Source organism: Mya arenaria, chromosome 8, assembly GCF_026914265.1.
Source record: "Mya arenaria isolate MELC-2E11 chromosome 8, ASM2691426v1".
NCBI classification, from domain to species: Eukaryota; Metazoa; Mollusca; class Bivalvia; order Myida; family Myidae; genus Mya; species Mya arenaria.
Genome location: NC_069129.1, coordinates 59,057,710 through 59,071,807, shown reverse-complemented (window position 1 = coordinate 59,071,807; position 14,098 = coordinate 59,057,710). Strand labels below are relative to the sequence as shown.

The following is a 14,098-nucleotide window of genomic DNA, read 5'->3' as shown; positions in this document are numbered from 1 at the left end:
TAAATAATTATTTCCACATATTCTTTATTATTTCTCCTACGACGTATACACTATGAGTTAACTCGAATTCTTCAAATCAGAGAAGTAGTTAGGATGCTGACTCGCAGGCGCTGCCTTTACGCGAGTACGCGGCTGAATTCACATGGTTTTGACAAAAAAATAATTAAAAATCAGCCAAAGATGCAGTATGCGTTCTTGACTACACGATCCTAAAACTGTCCATTTTCTAAATAAAGCACACCAAAACGCCTAGAATGCACCAAAGTGCACCATGGCTTTCAAAAAAAAATCCTGTACAACCACGTATGCCCATATTTGAAAATAGGGCGTGATCGGCGAGTATTTAGCGATAGATATTGCAGCTTGTCAGTGACTGAGAATGTAATGGTGGTGGCGTGTAATTTATACTCGCACTCGGGCAAAGCACATTCGGCGAGTGCTCCGATAAGATTGTTAGTAATTTTAGGTTTTTGGAGCATAGTGCACAGACAGAATGTAACCCTGGTAAGAGCTACCCTGGTTCTTTAACGTGCACTATTGTATAGCACTGTCACACTGGCCCGCATTAAACGTCCCTTCCGGTTGACGATTAGTATGTTGTTGAGTGGTGCGGCGGGGAATCGAACCTGCGAACCTTGGATTGATAGTCAAAGATAGGTCGACAGTTGACAGGTTGATGGGTCGATAGTCACATAAACGTCGACAGTTGATAGGTTGATGGGTCGATAGTCACATAAACGTCGACAGTTGATAGGTTGATGGGTCGATAGTCACAGATAGGTCGAAAGTTGATAGGTTGATGGGTCGAAAGTCACAGAAAGGTCGACAGTTGATAGGTTGATGGATCGATAGTCACAGAAAGGTCGACAGTTGATAGGTTGATGGGTCGATAGTCACAGATAGGTCGACAGTTGATAGGTTGATGGGTCGATAGTCACATAAAGGTTGACAGTTGATAGGTTGAAGGGCTGATAGTCACAGATAGGTCGACAGTTGATAGGTTGATGGGTCGATAGTCACAGAAAGGTTGACAGTTGATAGGTTGAAGGGCTGATAGTCACAGATAGGTCGACAGTTGATAGGTTGATGGGTCGATAGTCACAGAAAGGTTGACAGTTGATAGGTTGAAGGGCTGATAGTCACAGATAGGTCGACAGTTGATAGGTTGATGGGTCGATAGTCACAGATAGGTCGACAGTTGATAGGTTGATGGGTCGATAGTCACAGAAAGGTTGACAGTTGATAGGTCGATGGACTGATAGTCACAGATAGGTCGACAGTTGATAGGTCGATGGGTCGATAGTCGTAGATAGGTCGACTCAAGGTTGCAAAGGCAACTATTTAAAATAATAAACAAATTGTATCGATCTCCCAAGATGTGTTATTTTAAAACTGCTTGATGATACCGGGAGCCTAACGTCGGTTTCCGATGTTAGGGAAACCTTGTTTAAATTTAGGTTTGGCATCGTATGGGTTAGTCAGGAAGTTGGCGATGTTAAGATATTCATTGAAACGTTTGGATGTCGACACGGTTTCAGATAGTTTAAACCGTTTGTACAAAAATATCAACGAATCTCCTAGATGTCAGCTGTATAAATATTTTAAATCTCTCCTCGATGTTGAATACTAATTTAGTGCAAATGTCCGTTCTATTGTAAAATTCAGATTTTCTCGTCACAAATATGGTATAGAGACTGGTTAACATCTAGGAATTGCACATGATGGTAGTCTGTGTGTGTGTTTTTTTTGTGTCGATACAGATATAGATGTAGTTGAACATGAGGACCATGTTTCCTTTGAATGCAAGAAATATGATACATCACAATGTTTTATGCACCAGTCAATTGTAACCAGGGCCCCTCCAGGTGCGGGGAACAGCGGAGACTTTGACTTTCGATCTAGCCAAGCACGGGTAAAACCCCCGTCCTGCGGGCACGAACTGATGGTAAAATCCCCGCCAAATGCCCCCGCACCCCAGGGACCCTAAGTAAGGCACATTCCCCGCTATATTTTGCGCGAATACAAAACCACTGCATTCACCCGGCACTGCGGGGCCACCGGGAAGGTAAAAACACGGCTCATATCCCCGGCTATCCCCGGTATACCCCCGGACCATGGAGGGGGCCGTGGTTACAATTGACTGGTGCATTACTTAGACAATATTGCAAGTGCAAATTCTTCGGTGGAGTTATTTTATAGCAAACTGTCATTCCAATTTCATGACAAATTGTTAAAGACAAGCCAATTAAAATTGTCCAATTATGCACAATAACTAAACGCTGATAGGTCTCTGCAAAATAGCGTTAAGATAGTCATGAAATTGAAGATCGCTATTATTCAAGGGCAGTAACGTCCGGTGCGTCCAGGTTCCCTGGTTCATTGCCAGTTGGGATATGAAACATTCTCGATTCGATGAATATGACCATTGTTTTCAATATGTTAACACGATTATGTTTGAAACGACCTTGTGTACCGAATGAAGAGCAATTGCTTATTTACGATGACGCTTGTTTTAGATGAAAAATATGTGTGTATTAAAATATCTCGTGAAAAAAATACACGTTCTTACTAAATGCACTTTATTCTTTAAAACTACGATTTTGTACCGTACTCTGTCGTGTAAATCTCGTCCGATACCTTGTTTTGGTCATCAAAGGTTATTATCATCGTTTTCTGACTGCAGATCGCCAGTTTTGGAGATAGATCGGCACATGCTTACTGGTTCAGTTTGGTATTTTTAGAACTCAGGTTCATCCCAAATCTTGTAACCGTCTCCGTGGCCTTGAGGTTAAGCGTCCGCTTACGGAGCGGGAGGTCGTGGGTTCGATCCCAGGCCGCGTCATACCGAAAGACGTTAAAAGCTGGTACAAGTAGCTTCCTTGCCTGGCGCTTGGCATTTAAAGGGTAGTGCTTGGAAAAGTGGTGTACTCAGTACTGGTTCAACCCAGGAAAGTTGTATCCCGTGTATCGGTGCTTTACACCGAGCACGTTAAAGAACCAAGAGGTCTCTTCGCAAAGAGCTAGGGTATCGCACCCGGATTTCTTGTATCTCACTCTGTTTCTTCAAATCTTCTAATGCCTGGATTTGACTGCGAATTGCTGTCACTTCTATCTCATGTCACTTATGGCATTTACACACAATTTAAGTCGTGATGGCGTCACGGCGGGGTCAAGCCATAATGCAGCCAATGGGTGCGGGCAGACCTTGATAAACTCAAATAAACAAAACAAACATCCCAAATCTTGTATATCAATGGCACATTAAAATAACAATTAAAATGCGTCGATTGTTAATCCTAGTCCACGTATGTGTTCTATATAACACATATAAGAAAAGTCATTTTGATAAGACCCCAAAACGCCCTGCTAAAAAAAGATTTGTCATTACAATTTGGCGATTGTATAGTGAGGGAGACACGGTTAATCTTTCAGTGAAATAGTGTTCACTGAAATTGCGACGTTAAATTGTTGACTGTCTAAACTCTTCCGATCTGACATGCTTGATTCTGTCCATATTCAAAGTATCTTTTTACACAATATTCCTATGGAATTCATTAGTTATGCGTGTATTAAGGCAAACTTTACCATATTTATGAAATACAATGATTTTCCGCGCTTCTGTATATATATACTATTCTGATTCAATATATTTATATAGGGAAAAGGAATTGGGAGAATGATTGGAGAGAAAGGGGAGGGGAGAAAGAAAGGGGATAAAGAGGAGGGGGATAGAGGGGAGTAAACGGATGAGATAAAGAGGGGGAGAAAGAGTGGAGAGAAATGGGAGGGGAGAAAGATGGGGGATAAAGAGGAGGGGGAGAAAGATAAGGGATAAAGAGGGGGTGAAGAAGGGGAGAAAGAGGGGGAGTAAGGGGAGGGGGGGGGGGCAAAACAGGGGATCAAGAGGGAAAGAATGTGGGGGGTGGAGGAGGGGAGAATGATAGGGGAGGGAGGTGGGCGGGAATTGAGGAGAGGAGAAAGGGAATGTGTTAGAGAAATAGTTGGAGGCGAAAGTGTGATGTGACAGGCAAAGAAAAGCGAGGAAAGGGGTAAAATGCGAAAGTTGAGAGGTTGAAAGCACATAAGAAAGTTTTTGAGAATTAAGAGGAAAAGAGGGGAGGCTATTTAAAGGTAAAACAAAGTGCGGGTAAGGGAGGCAAAGATAAGAAAGTAATAAAGATTTGATAGATCTCGAAACATGTGCGACCACATACACATGTACGATGGTGGCTCAAAGAGCCAGAAGGAAAGACGGAAGAGAGGAGACAGATCTCGTACCATGCACGACCACACGTACGAGCGGTGGCTCTGAGAGCCAGGCTCGAGAACCAGCACCGTTCTCGATTCGGTGAGAATAATCATTGCTTTCTTTATGTAGGACATTTCTTCACACATATCATTTCCGTTTTCCTTTAAAGCTGCACTCTCACAGATTGAACGTTTCGACAACTTTTTTTTTTCTCTGGGAACGAGCCAATTTTTGCGAAAATTCATGGAAACCAGTTATATATGAATGATGACAAAAAATTAGATCGCAGATTTTTCTATTTAAGTTCAAAATTTGATTTGTTATGCAATTTTCTTAAACGGTTTAAGCCATAAAACATTAATTTTCGAACATAAATATGAAAATCTCCGATCTTATTATTTGTCAGCAATCTTATATCATTGGTTTGAAGATGTTAACGCAAAAATTTGCTCTTTCCAAGACAAAAAATAAAAAAAGTTGTAAAAACGGTAAATCTGTGAGAGTGCAGCTTTAAGAAGTTTCGAGAAATTGGGGCCAGACATTGTATAACTGTGTGTTATCTCGCTAACGCCGAGCATGTATCGACGATGACGCAACTTGTTTGACCCTTTGAAACCGTTGTAACACTGACCTATCCAATATGTATATATATATATATATATATAGTCATTTTATGTAAGAACGTTCACACAATGAGGAAAGGAAGATATATTTTAAGTAAGCATTTTTATACTGCTGAACTCCAGTTTATCATAATGGATACTGATGCTGAATCGTAATTAATGATTTGTTTTCATCGGTACCATTGTCGTGGTCTTCCTTGTCGTCCAAGGAGTTTGTTTAGTACAATCACAACCTGACTTAAATCTTGAAATTAAACAAAACTAGGTTGAAGAATTTTGTTTTCGGTATGTGTTGTTTAATGGCAATAATTCCTATCATGTCATAGAATATTTTCGTAAAATAAAGTTTTTGTCATAGTATCTATATACATTTCAAGCCAAACTTTGTGCGAACCACAAAAAAATCTGTCACTGAGCAATTTCGTGCGGCTAGGTTGCACATTTGGGTGCGGGAACATGTTATACCCCCAACAATATTAGACGTGTCCGTTAATTAATTATGCGTACTACAGATGAGAACTGCGGTTGCGGTCTGCGTGCAATTGTAATATCGACCTACTCACATTTATTCAATATGTACTCAATTTATGCATGATCATCGTTTACGTACAGCATGTATCATTTCAGTAAAAAATATCAAACTAGATCATTTTACAAAAAAAAAGCAAATTAATGTTCCCACTATATTTAGGAGTTCTGGTGACCTTGAGCCTGGCCTTCAAGTATTCAAGGTCAGAGGATCCGTGTGCGGACCTGGACCCCGATGGATGCCGAGCCAACCCCAATCTATGTAGAGACCCTCTTCTCGCTGAAGTCACATGTCCTGTCACGTGCCGTACCGGATGCGGTAAGCAATAGACATGCTTCTTAATAAACATTGTGTCATTAAGTTATAGTTAGATGACATGAATTGAATTCTAAATGATTAAGAATGGGCGGAATGAACGTAGCGAACAAGTCCTTCTTAATCATTAAGAATTAACTTCATGTTATCTTCATGCAACTGACTTAGAATACAACCTTATCCCTGGTACATTGTAAACGCAAAATCTTACACAGGGAGTGTGTATCGGATGATTGGCAGTAGGGGCAGAAGTTGAAAATCTTAATGATTAAGTATTTTACTTAATGGTTGCCTATCTGCAATCTCATTGGCTGAAAATGTAGGTTGTATTCTAAAATACTGGTAGTTTACAAATAAGTTTTCATGATTTCGCCACAATTCAAGTACGTGACAGTAATAAAAGAAGCAACTTTTAAGTCACATATATAAAGGTGCGCAAATGGTATTCATGTACATGTAATATAAATACATATAAAAATATAAACATTCTATCTCCTTTCATTTTTTTATTTAGCATTAGTCCCTACCACCACCATCACAGCCGTCCCCATACACCCAGCATCCGGTGTGGTAGGTTGTCACGTGATGGGCCACAGCACATTGGTTACCGACACTCTTGTTCACTTCAACGACTCCGGCGCCTGGAACCACGGACGAATCACCGGCATTCGGATGCAGTGCGGCCAGTATTTGCTTGCCATGCTGATCCAGTACAACGACGTGTGGGCTCCAAAACATGGTTTCTGGACCGACAACTGTGCGACCAACACATCCTGAACGCCCTTTTACTATTTTGGAAAGGACGAGTGGATACAACACGCAGAGTTGACAGGTTCGCGGTACACATCCAGCGTCACCTTCACCACCAACAAGCGGCGTCTGGAGACATGCGGGGTCCCTGAGGCGGGCGCTGAATTCCGTGAGGGTGGCAGACTGGAGTACGTGTCCGGTGTATTCGGATGCTACTTTGACAGCCTCCAGCTTCACTGATCTTCTTATGTGTCTTTATAAACCAGTTAATTTGTCCTGTGAATCCACAAAATTATACCAGTTTACACGACGTCAATTTATGTTTCTACACAGACCAGTAAACACGACGTCTTTTTATTTTTCTACCCAGATCAGTAAGCACGACGTCTATTTATGTTTCTTGACAGACCAGTAAACACGACGTGTATTTATGTTTCAACACAGACCAGTAAACACGACGTGTATTTATGTTTCTACACAGACCAGTAAACACGACGTCTATTTATGTTTCTACACAGACCAGTAAACACGACGTGTACTTATGTTTCTACGCAGACCAGTAAACACGACGTGTACTTATGTTTCTACACAGACCAGTAAACACGACGTGTAGTTATGTTTCTACACAAACTAGTAAACACGTCGTGTAGTTATGTTTTTACACAGACCAGTAAACACGACGTGTATTTATGTTTCTACACAGACCAGTAAACACGACATGTATTTATGTGTCAACACAGACAGTTAACATATAGTGTATTTTATATCTATATTAGAAATTTAAGTCGCACAGCGACCTGATAGTTCGAATTTATTGTACAATGTTATAATCTTATATTGAGAAAGAAAGATAAGAGCAACATAACGATTTCTTCCAGCTAGGTATTAACATTTTCAGATCTGCGAGAGAATGAAATCGATGTTAAACAAAGATCCAGGACATCATTTCAATTTATTATAATCAAACAAACAACCAATTTAAAATTCCAAGGAAAACAAATTATATACAATTCATAAAAATTTGATCATATATACAAAGTATTTAAAACCAAAGACTCATTGACAGCATGAAAGTCATGAAGATAGCACTTGATTACGAAGCTCAAAAGGTAGATATAAGATAGCACGAATACATTCAATATTAATAACAACAAGGTAAAGAGTAAACATAATTAAAAATGTCCTGATGAAAGATTACTGAAACACTTCATAGCATAAGTTAAGACAAGGGTCTCAATAGGCACTGTTTAAGAGAAAACAAACGATAAAAATATGTCAAAATGACTTCAATAAACAACTGATCATGAAACACCAAAAAGTGAGATTCCATTTCAAGAGTGGAATATATTTGAGATTCCATTTCATGAGTGGAATATATTTGAGATTCCATTTCAAGAGTGGAATATATTTGAGATTCCATTTCAAGAGTGCAAAATATTAGAGATTCCATTTCAAGAGTGCAAAATATTTGAGATTCCATTTCAAGAGTGCAAAATATTTGAGATTCCACTTCAAGAGTGCAATATATTTGAGATTCCATTTCAAGAGTGGAATATATTTGAGATTCCATTTCAAGAGTGGAATATATTTGAGATTCCATTTCATGAGTGGAATATATTTGAGATTCCATTTCATGAGTAGAATATATTTGAGATTCCATTTCATGAGTGGAATATATTTGAGAGGGCAGATCTGTACTAACGAATTGTCAATACCATAAGTATCCTGGTAATATAGAATGGTTGTCGGGGTAGAAATGAATCAAATATTTAATTTTTGGTGCTCAAATATATATATATATTGTCAATATTACTGAGTCAATATTAATTGTATTGATCTTGGATCGATCGCTATAAAACAGACGCAATACTTTGTATTGTATTGATTAGATATAACTAAAACGGAATACTTGTCAGATCACTTATCAAAATAAAATGTTGTCATCTGATAGTATGTAAAAGCGTTCAACTAAATATCAGTTAAGAAGTATAATTGATAATTACAACACAGGTCTAAACAGACAGAAAACCCTGTTAGTCCAATTAAAAACGTTTATTTTCAAAGAGACCATACTCTGTAGATTTGGCAACTAAAGGTAGCAACAACAGTTAAAATCATTGTTTTATACGTTGCTTTATATCATTATTGGCATCATCTAAAAACACTAAAGCAGTTCGAGTTGGACTTGTACATGTATAATTATACATCGTGTAAGTAGAAGAAAAATGTATGTCAGTATTATAATGGGTATGTACACTATTTACAGCAAATGCCATTGGGCAGATTGTTCAGAACTTTGTGAAAGTAACCGTCATCGTTGCTTACTTTAAAGCTGCACTCTCACAGATTTATCGGTTTTACAACTTTTCTTTTGTCTTGGAAAGATATTTTTTTGCGTAAACACCTTCAAACCAATGATATATGATTGCTGACAAAAATCAGATCGTAGTTTTTCATATTTCCGTTTAAAAGATAATGATTTATGGCTGAAACCGTTAGTAACTAAGAACAATGCATAAAACATCATTTTTGGAATTAAAATATAAAAATCCGTTTACATGGATTTTCGCAAAAATGGGCAAGTTCCAAGACAAAAAAAAAAAAAAATGTCAAAACTTTCAATCTGTGAGAGTGCAGCTTTAAAACGTTACCTAGTGTATGATATCTCCGATATTTAGTAGATACTAATCTATTTTAGATCGATTGTGACAAAAGCTAAGCTTATAGGATCACTCTCAATTTCTGGGCAGAAACCAGAAGTGTGTCCTTTATGAAAGGCCATAGAAAAGTACCCCTGGTGGGGATTGAACCAACGACCTCTTGGGTGAAAGGGGGACACCTATACCACTGAACCACTGAGAGGGGTACACATTTACCACTAAACCACTGAGAGGGGCACACATATACCACTGAACCACTCTGACCACTCAGAAATTTGTTTAAATCAAGTCCAACTAAAGCAGTTGCCTCAAATATTGTTCGAAAATAGAAGTAGATCATAAGTGTGTCCGTGTTGTAAAGATGTGAAAGTTAACAAAGATGACGTTAACAACGTTGTTAACTTTAACAAAGTTCTGAACAATCGAACCAGTGCATGTGAAAGGAAAATAAGAAAACGACTTATTTATTTTTCATGTATGTGTAACTAGAATTTAAATTACAAATAATGCTTGTTAATGGAATAAGTGTTTGTCATCGATTGCTATGCACGTGTAAAATGAATCCTCAAACTGAAACCGTGGTAACGATAAAACAATACATTTAAAAAAACAACATCAAACTGTATAATTACTAAAATCTAAATTACCTGAAAAACTTCTAATGAAAATATTAAAATGACTTCATATATTTTAGTTTAATTGTTAATTAAAGTAGAAGCATATATTTTAAAACAATAAAAGTTTAAAAAAAAATAGGTCCAGTTTCAATAAGATATCTTGGCCTTGAGCCTGCTTAAAAAGACACTCTTATTCAAAATACATAAACATGTAAAACAAACATACATTTTGAGTGATAAACCTTTAACTACTTACTAAATAATGCATTTGTGTAAAATATTAATAACTGATAACAAGATTGTAACCATGGATTTAATAGCTGCAAACGCAAAAATATTAAATGATTGGTGAGTGCTAAAATATTTACTGTGATCTACTCTTGTCTCATAAGGTAGAAATAACATGTTTTCTGCACCTTTCTTTCAAATTAAACTCCGTATCCTTCATAAGAACCATTGCTTTCGACATTTATTCATCCAGTTTGAAATAGTAAAACAATATTAATTGTGCTAAATCTTATTTGAGAGTAAGAGCGCATATTTAAGAGAGCTCGGGTACAAACGCAAACCTACGGTTGGAAAACGTACGATAAATGTCCAAAAGCAGTTATAGCCTTAAAGCTCCACTCTCACAGATTTACCGTTTTTACAACTTTTGGAAACAGCAAATTTTTGCGTATCTGCAAACCAATGATAAAAGATTGCTGACAAAAGATCAAAGCGCAGATTTGCATATTTCTGTTCGAAAATTAATGTTTTATGGCTCAAACCGTTACTAACGGTTTAAGAAAAATGCATAAAACATGAATTTTTGAACTTAAATATAAATATTTGCGATCTTTTTTTGTCGGCAGTCTAATATCACTGGTTTCCATGGATTTTCGCAAAAATTGGCTCGTTCCAAGACTTAAAGTAAGAAGAGTTGTCAAATGTTCAATCTGTGAGAGTGCAGCTTTTAACGAGGTTACGCCTTTATTACAACGGGGCATTGGACACGCAAACAACTCGTATCAGATTGTTAAATGACGAAGACGATGTCAGATATGGTCGCTATTAAAATGACGAAATGTGAATATAGTTTGTTTAACAAATTTTCAATGTCTCATTAACCTAAAGCTCTGCGGTTATTTCATCTAGAATTCAGTGATGTCGTATAACCAGAGGAGAAATTCAGAAATATAACACTGTACTGCTGAAACCATTTGGTACAAACACGCTCCTATAAACCTGGACGAAACAACCCCCAGATAAAGAATCAATTTGTTCTACTTTAAGTAAAGGCCAAAAAAATGATAAGAAAGACAAAAAAGATACAAAATGTCATTATATCACAGGATTGTAGGCGGCAATGCGCTGCCAATAAAATGCAAGCTGGCGTTTATGTAATGATTAAAGGTTATTCGTATGTATCTACCAAATTAATGCTTTTAAGGCGAAAAAGACGCTAATTACCATTTCATTTTGGTAAATGCATACCAATAGTGCTCGAGATTACATTTTGTCTGACATACTGAACCCTGTGTTGAAATCTGCCGGTTCAACTGATTAAATCAATAACTGCTGAATGCTGATTTACCAAAATAAATATGAGGCAGATGAGGCAGAAAATACTGCCATTCATTAGACAACATATAATTTCGAACACTAAAGTAAAGATAATGGCATGTACATGCATCTACAATCTAATAACCCGCTATCCTGAACGACTGGGTACTGAACATAATGCTGTAATTTAGTAAACACTTTAACAAACTAGTATTAATAAGAATACCGGTACTAGCATTATAATGCTTCCCTAATATAACAGCTACCAGAAATTTAATACAAAACTACGGTGTTTCGTTAGGGCCATCGTGTTTTCGTCGTCGGCCTTCGAGTGTTCGCTCTTAAGCGTAAGGTCGAAGACACGATGGCCCTAACGGAACTCCGTAGCATACAGTTATTTATGCCTTAAAGACTTTTAGCATCATCATGTCATGGAATTTTGTTTTTCTACATGCATACTATTATAACTAATGGTTTAACTACATACATGTATATAACATTCGAAAATCTTTGGTTCCATTGCTTTTATAATACTTTCATTCAACAGCTTTAAATTCTAACTACGGGCGATTTTGTGGGTTATAAACTAGTTTTGAGTTTTTATTGGTTTTACAAATTGTGTATTTTGTGACAGTTTCAAACTAAATGATTATCAGTTTTTATCGTTTGTTTCACGAAAACTGAAACTAGTTTTTGAAACTATCAGAACCCCCGGAGGCGGTTTCGTCGGTTCGTTCCACCCGAACTCATTTTGAAAAAAACAAACATGGCGGACAGTGATCAAACACATGTGTCAAAACAACATTTAGCTAAATCAGGCAAACGGCCATTTGCGGTATAATTTTTTGATGAAATTCAGAAATAATGACGGCATGCAGAAGCTCAACCACATTGTTGAACCTGGACACAAAACAATGTTTACTTCAAGCTAAACTTTAGAAACAGGTTTCCAAACCTCCGAAACCATTGAAACCAAAACTGAAACTAGCTTGGTGTCAACAAAAACGCCCGAAGTACATGTACACAATGAAATCGCTTTAATGCTGAATGGTATAACAAAAAAACAAAACAGACAAAAAGTACATTGAGCAGTGGCTTCAACACTGAAGCGGTTTTTGACTTTTTCATAAATATATTTTTACTAAATAAGGCCTATTTTTTAATTGTAATATATGAAAATAATCAAAAGTTATTTTTGTATGAATTAAAGGTAGACACATGAATAAGCATAAGTTCACTCTGTGTCAAGTATCAATGTTTCAGCAATGGCTAATGGTAATAAGACTGCATTTACCAGCAAAAGGCATGGAGCATCGCAGACACACGACCAATTTATTTCCTAAATTCTTAACCAGCTTATTGATTGAGATTATATTTCGTCTATTACACCAGTCTCTGTTAAAATCTACCTATTTACGTGACTAAAATCTATAACGGCTAACTGCTGATTTACCCCCAAACAAGTGGCAGATTTGAAAAATAAATACTGCCATCCAATTGTATAAAAGATGATTTCGAACAACTATCTAACTTTAAGATGTGTTCATTAAGGCAAGTCCCATTAATAAAGAATTGTAGATCTGTTTTTAAGTGTGTTCCACGTCTTTGTCCGGATGAAGACTCGTGGGTCCGTCTCTTCGACTGAACGCTACATCCGTCATTGGTCCCCGCGTACTCGTCAATGTTAACATTTCGGAAATCACGCCTTGGGATATTGGTTCTTCTTCAAGCACAACCGCATTTTCCACTTGGTCTACATCCTGGAATGTAGGTTTGTGCCTTTTAGGATTTTACTTTTCGTGGAACGGCGACCGTGCAGTACCCGCGTTATGAATGCCGATATGTGACATATCCATTTCACACACAAATGGTATTTTGCTGGTATGTTTTCGTACAAATAATGCTGACTTTAATGTCATGATCAGAATAATTGTTCGCGTTTCGTTTTCACTGCTTCCTTTCCTCACACATTATTTAGTTCGGTCAGTGACAATGTTCTCTAGTATTTCCATTTATGTTTGTTTTTCAATAATGCATAATGGTCTTTTCTGCCTCCCACCAAAATTGCACGCGAGTACATCCGTCAACTAATCACGTTCACCACGTCAATTCTGCATCAACGTAAACTTCACGGCGCCGTCATCCAATTCCCCACTGACAGTACCGTTCTCCGGCTCGTCCGAGTACGTCGTGATGTTCGGCATACTGTCCATGTTTTCATTCTCCACACTGGAGACGGAACGAAGGAACTTTGCCGTGCTCTGAGTGTGACCCTTCATCTCCGTCTGTATTTGCTTGGCATAGTTCCAGTTAAGGACCTTGAACTTCCGGAGTAACGCGATCAGTGGGATGCAGCCTATGGAAGAGAAGACGAGCACAAAGGCGATCATCGCCGTACCATGGGTAGCTTCGATTTATCGACTTAGACTGAAAGACAAAAACGAAATACATATATTGTAGTAAATGCGGTATTAAATTTCTAAGATCTTTAGTTAACTGAATGAAACTGTCTGACTCCAAGAATACGAAATATGATAACACAATGTATAACGTAAGTGCCGGCCAGTAATGGTTATGGTTGGCGTTATGCAAAATGACGCCCGGGCCAAACTACGACAACAAGGCTATGACACAACCTTGACTTTTCTCCAAAATACACCAGCTTAGGAACAAAAACAGGTTTAAACTTTTATCTACAAATATTTTTATCCTCACCAGTTCTGAACTATAGGCTTCGTAGACGAGGGGTTTGATAAAGTATGAGACGATGTGGAGATGAGGAGAATGGCCACCAGGAACGGGGCTATAAA

The 14,098-nt window shown here is 37.8% G+C and overlaps 1 long non-coding RNA gene across 1 annotated transcript; it reads right to left on the bottom strand.

The window, feature by feature from the left end:
• Window positions 1–7,401: 7,401 nt before the first annotated feature.
• LOC128243326 (uncharacterized) lies at window positions 7,402–14,058 on the bottom strand. Its single transcript, XR_008262820.1, has 2 exons — window positions 14,004–14,058; window positions 7,402–13,715 (listed from the first exon to the last, which is right to left on the bottom strand). It is a non-coding gene; the product is annotated as an uncharacterized LOC128243326 (long non-coding RNA).
• Between the last annotated feature and the right edge of the window lie 40 nt (window positions 14,059–14,098).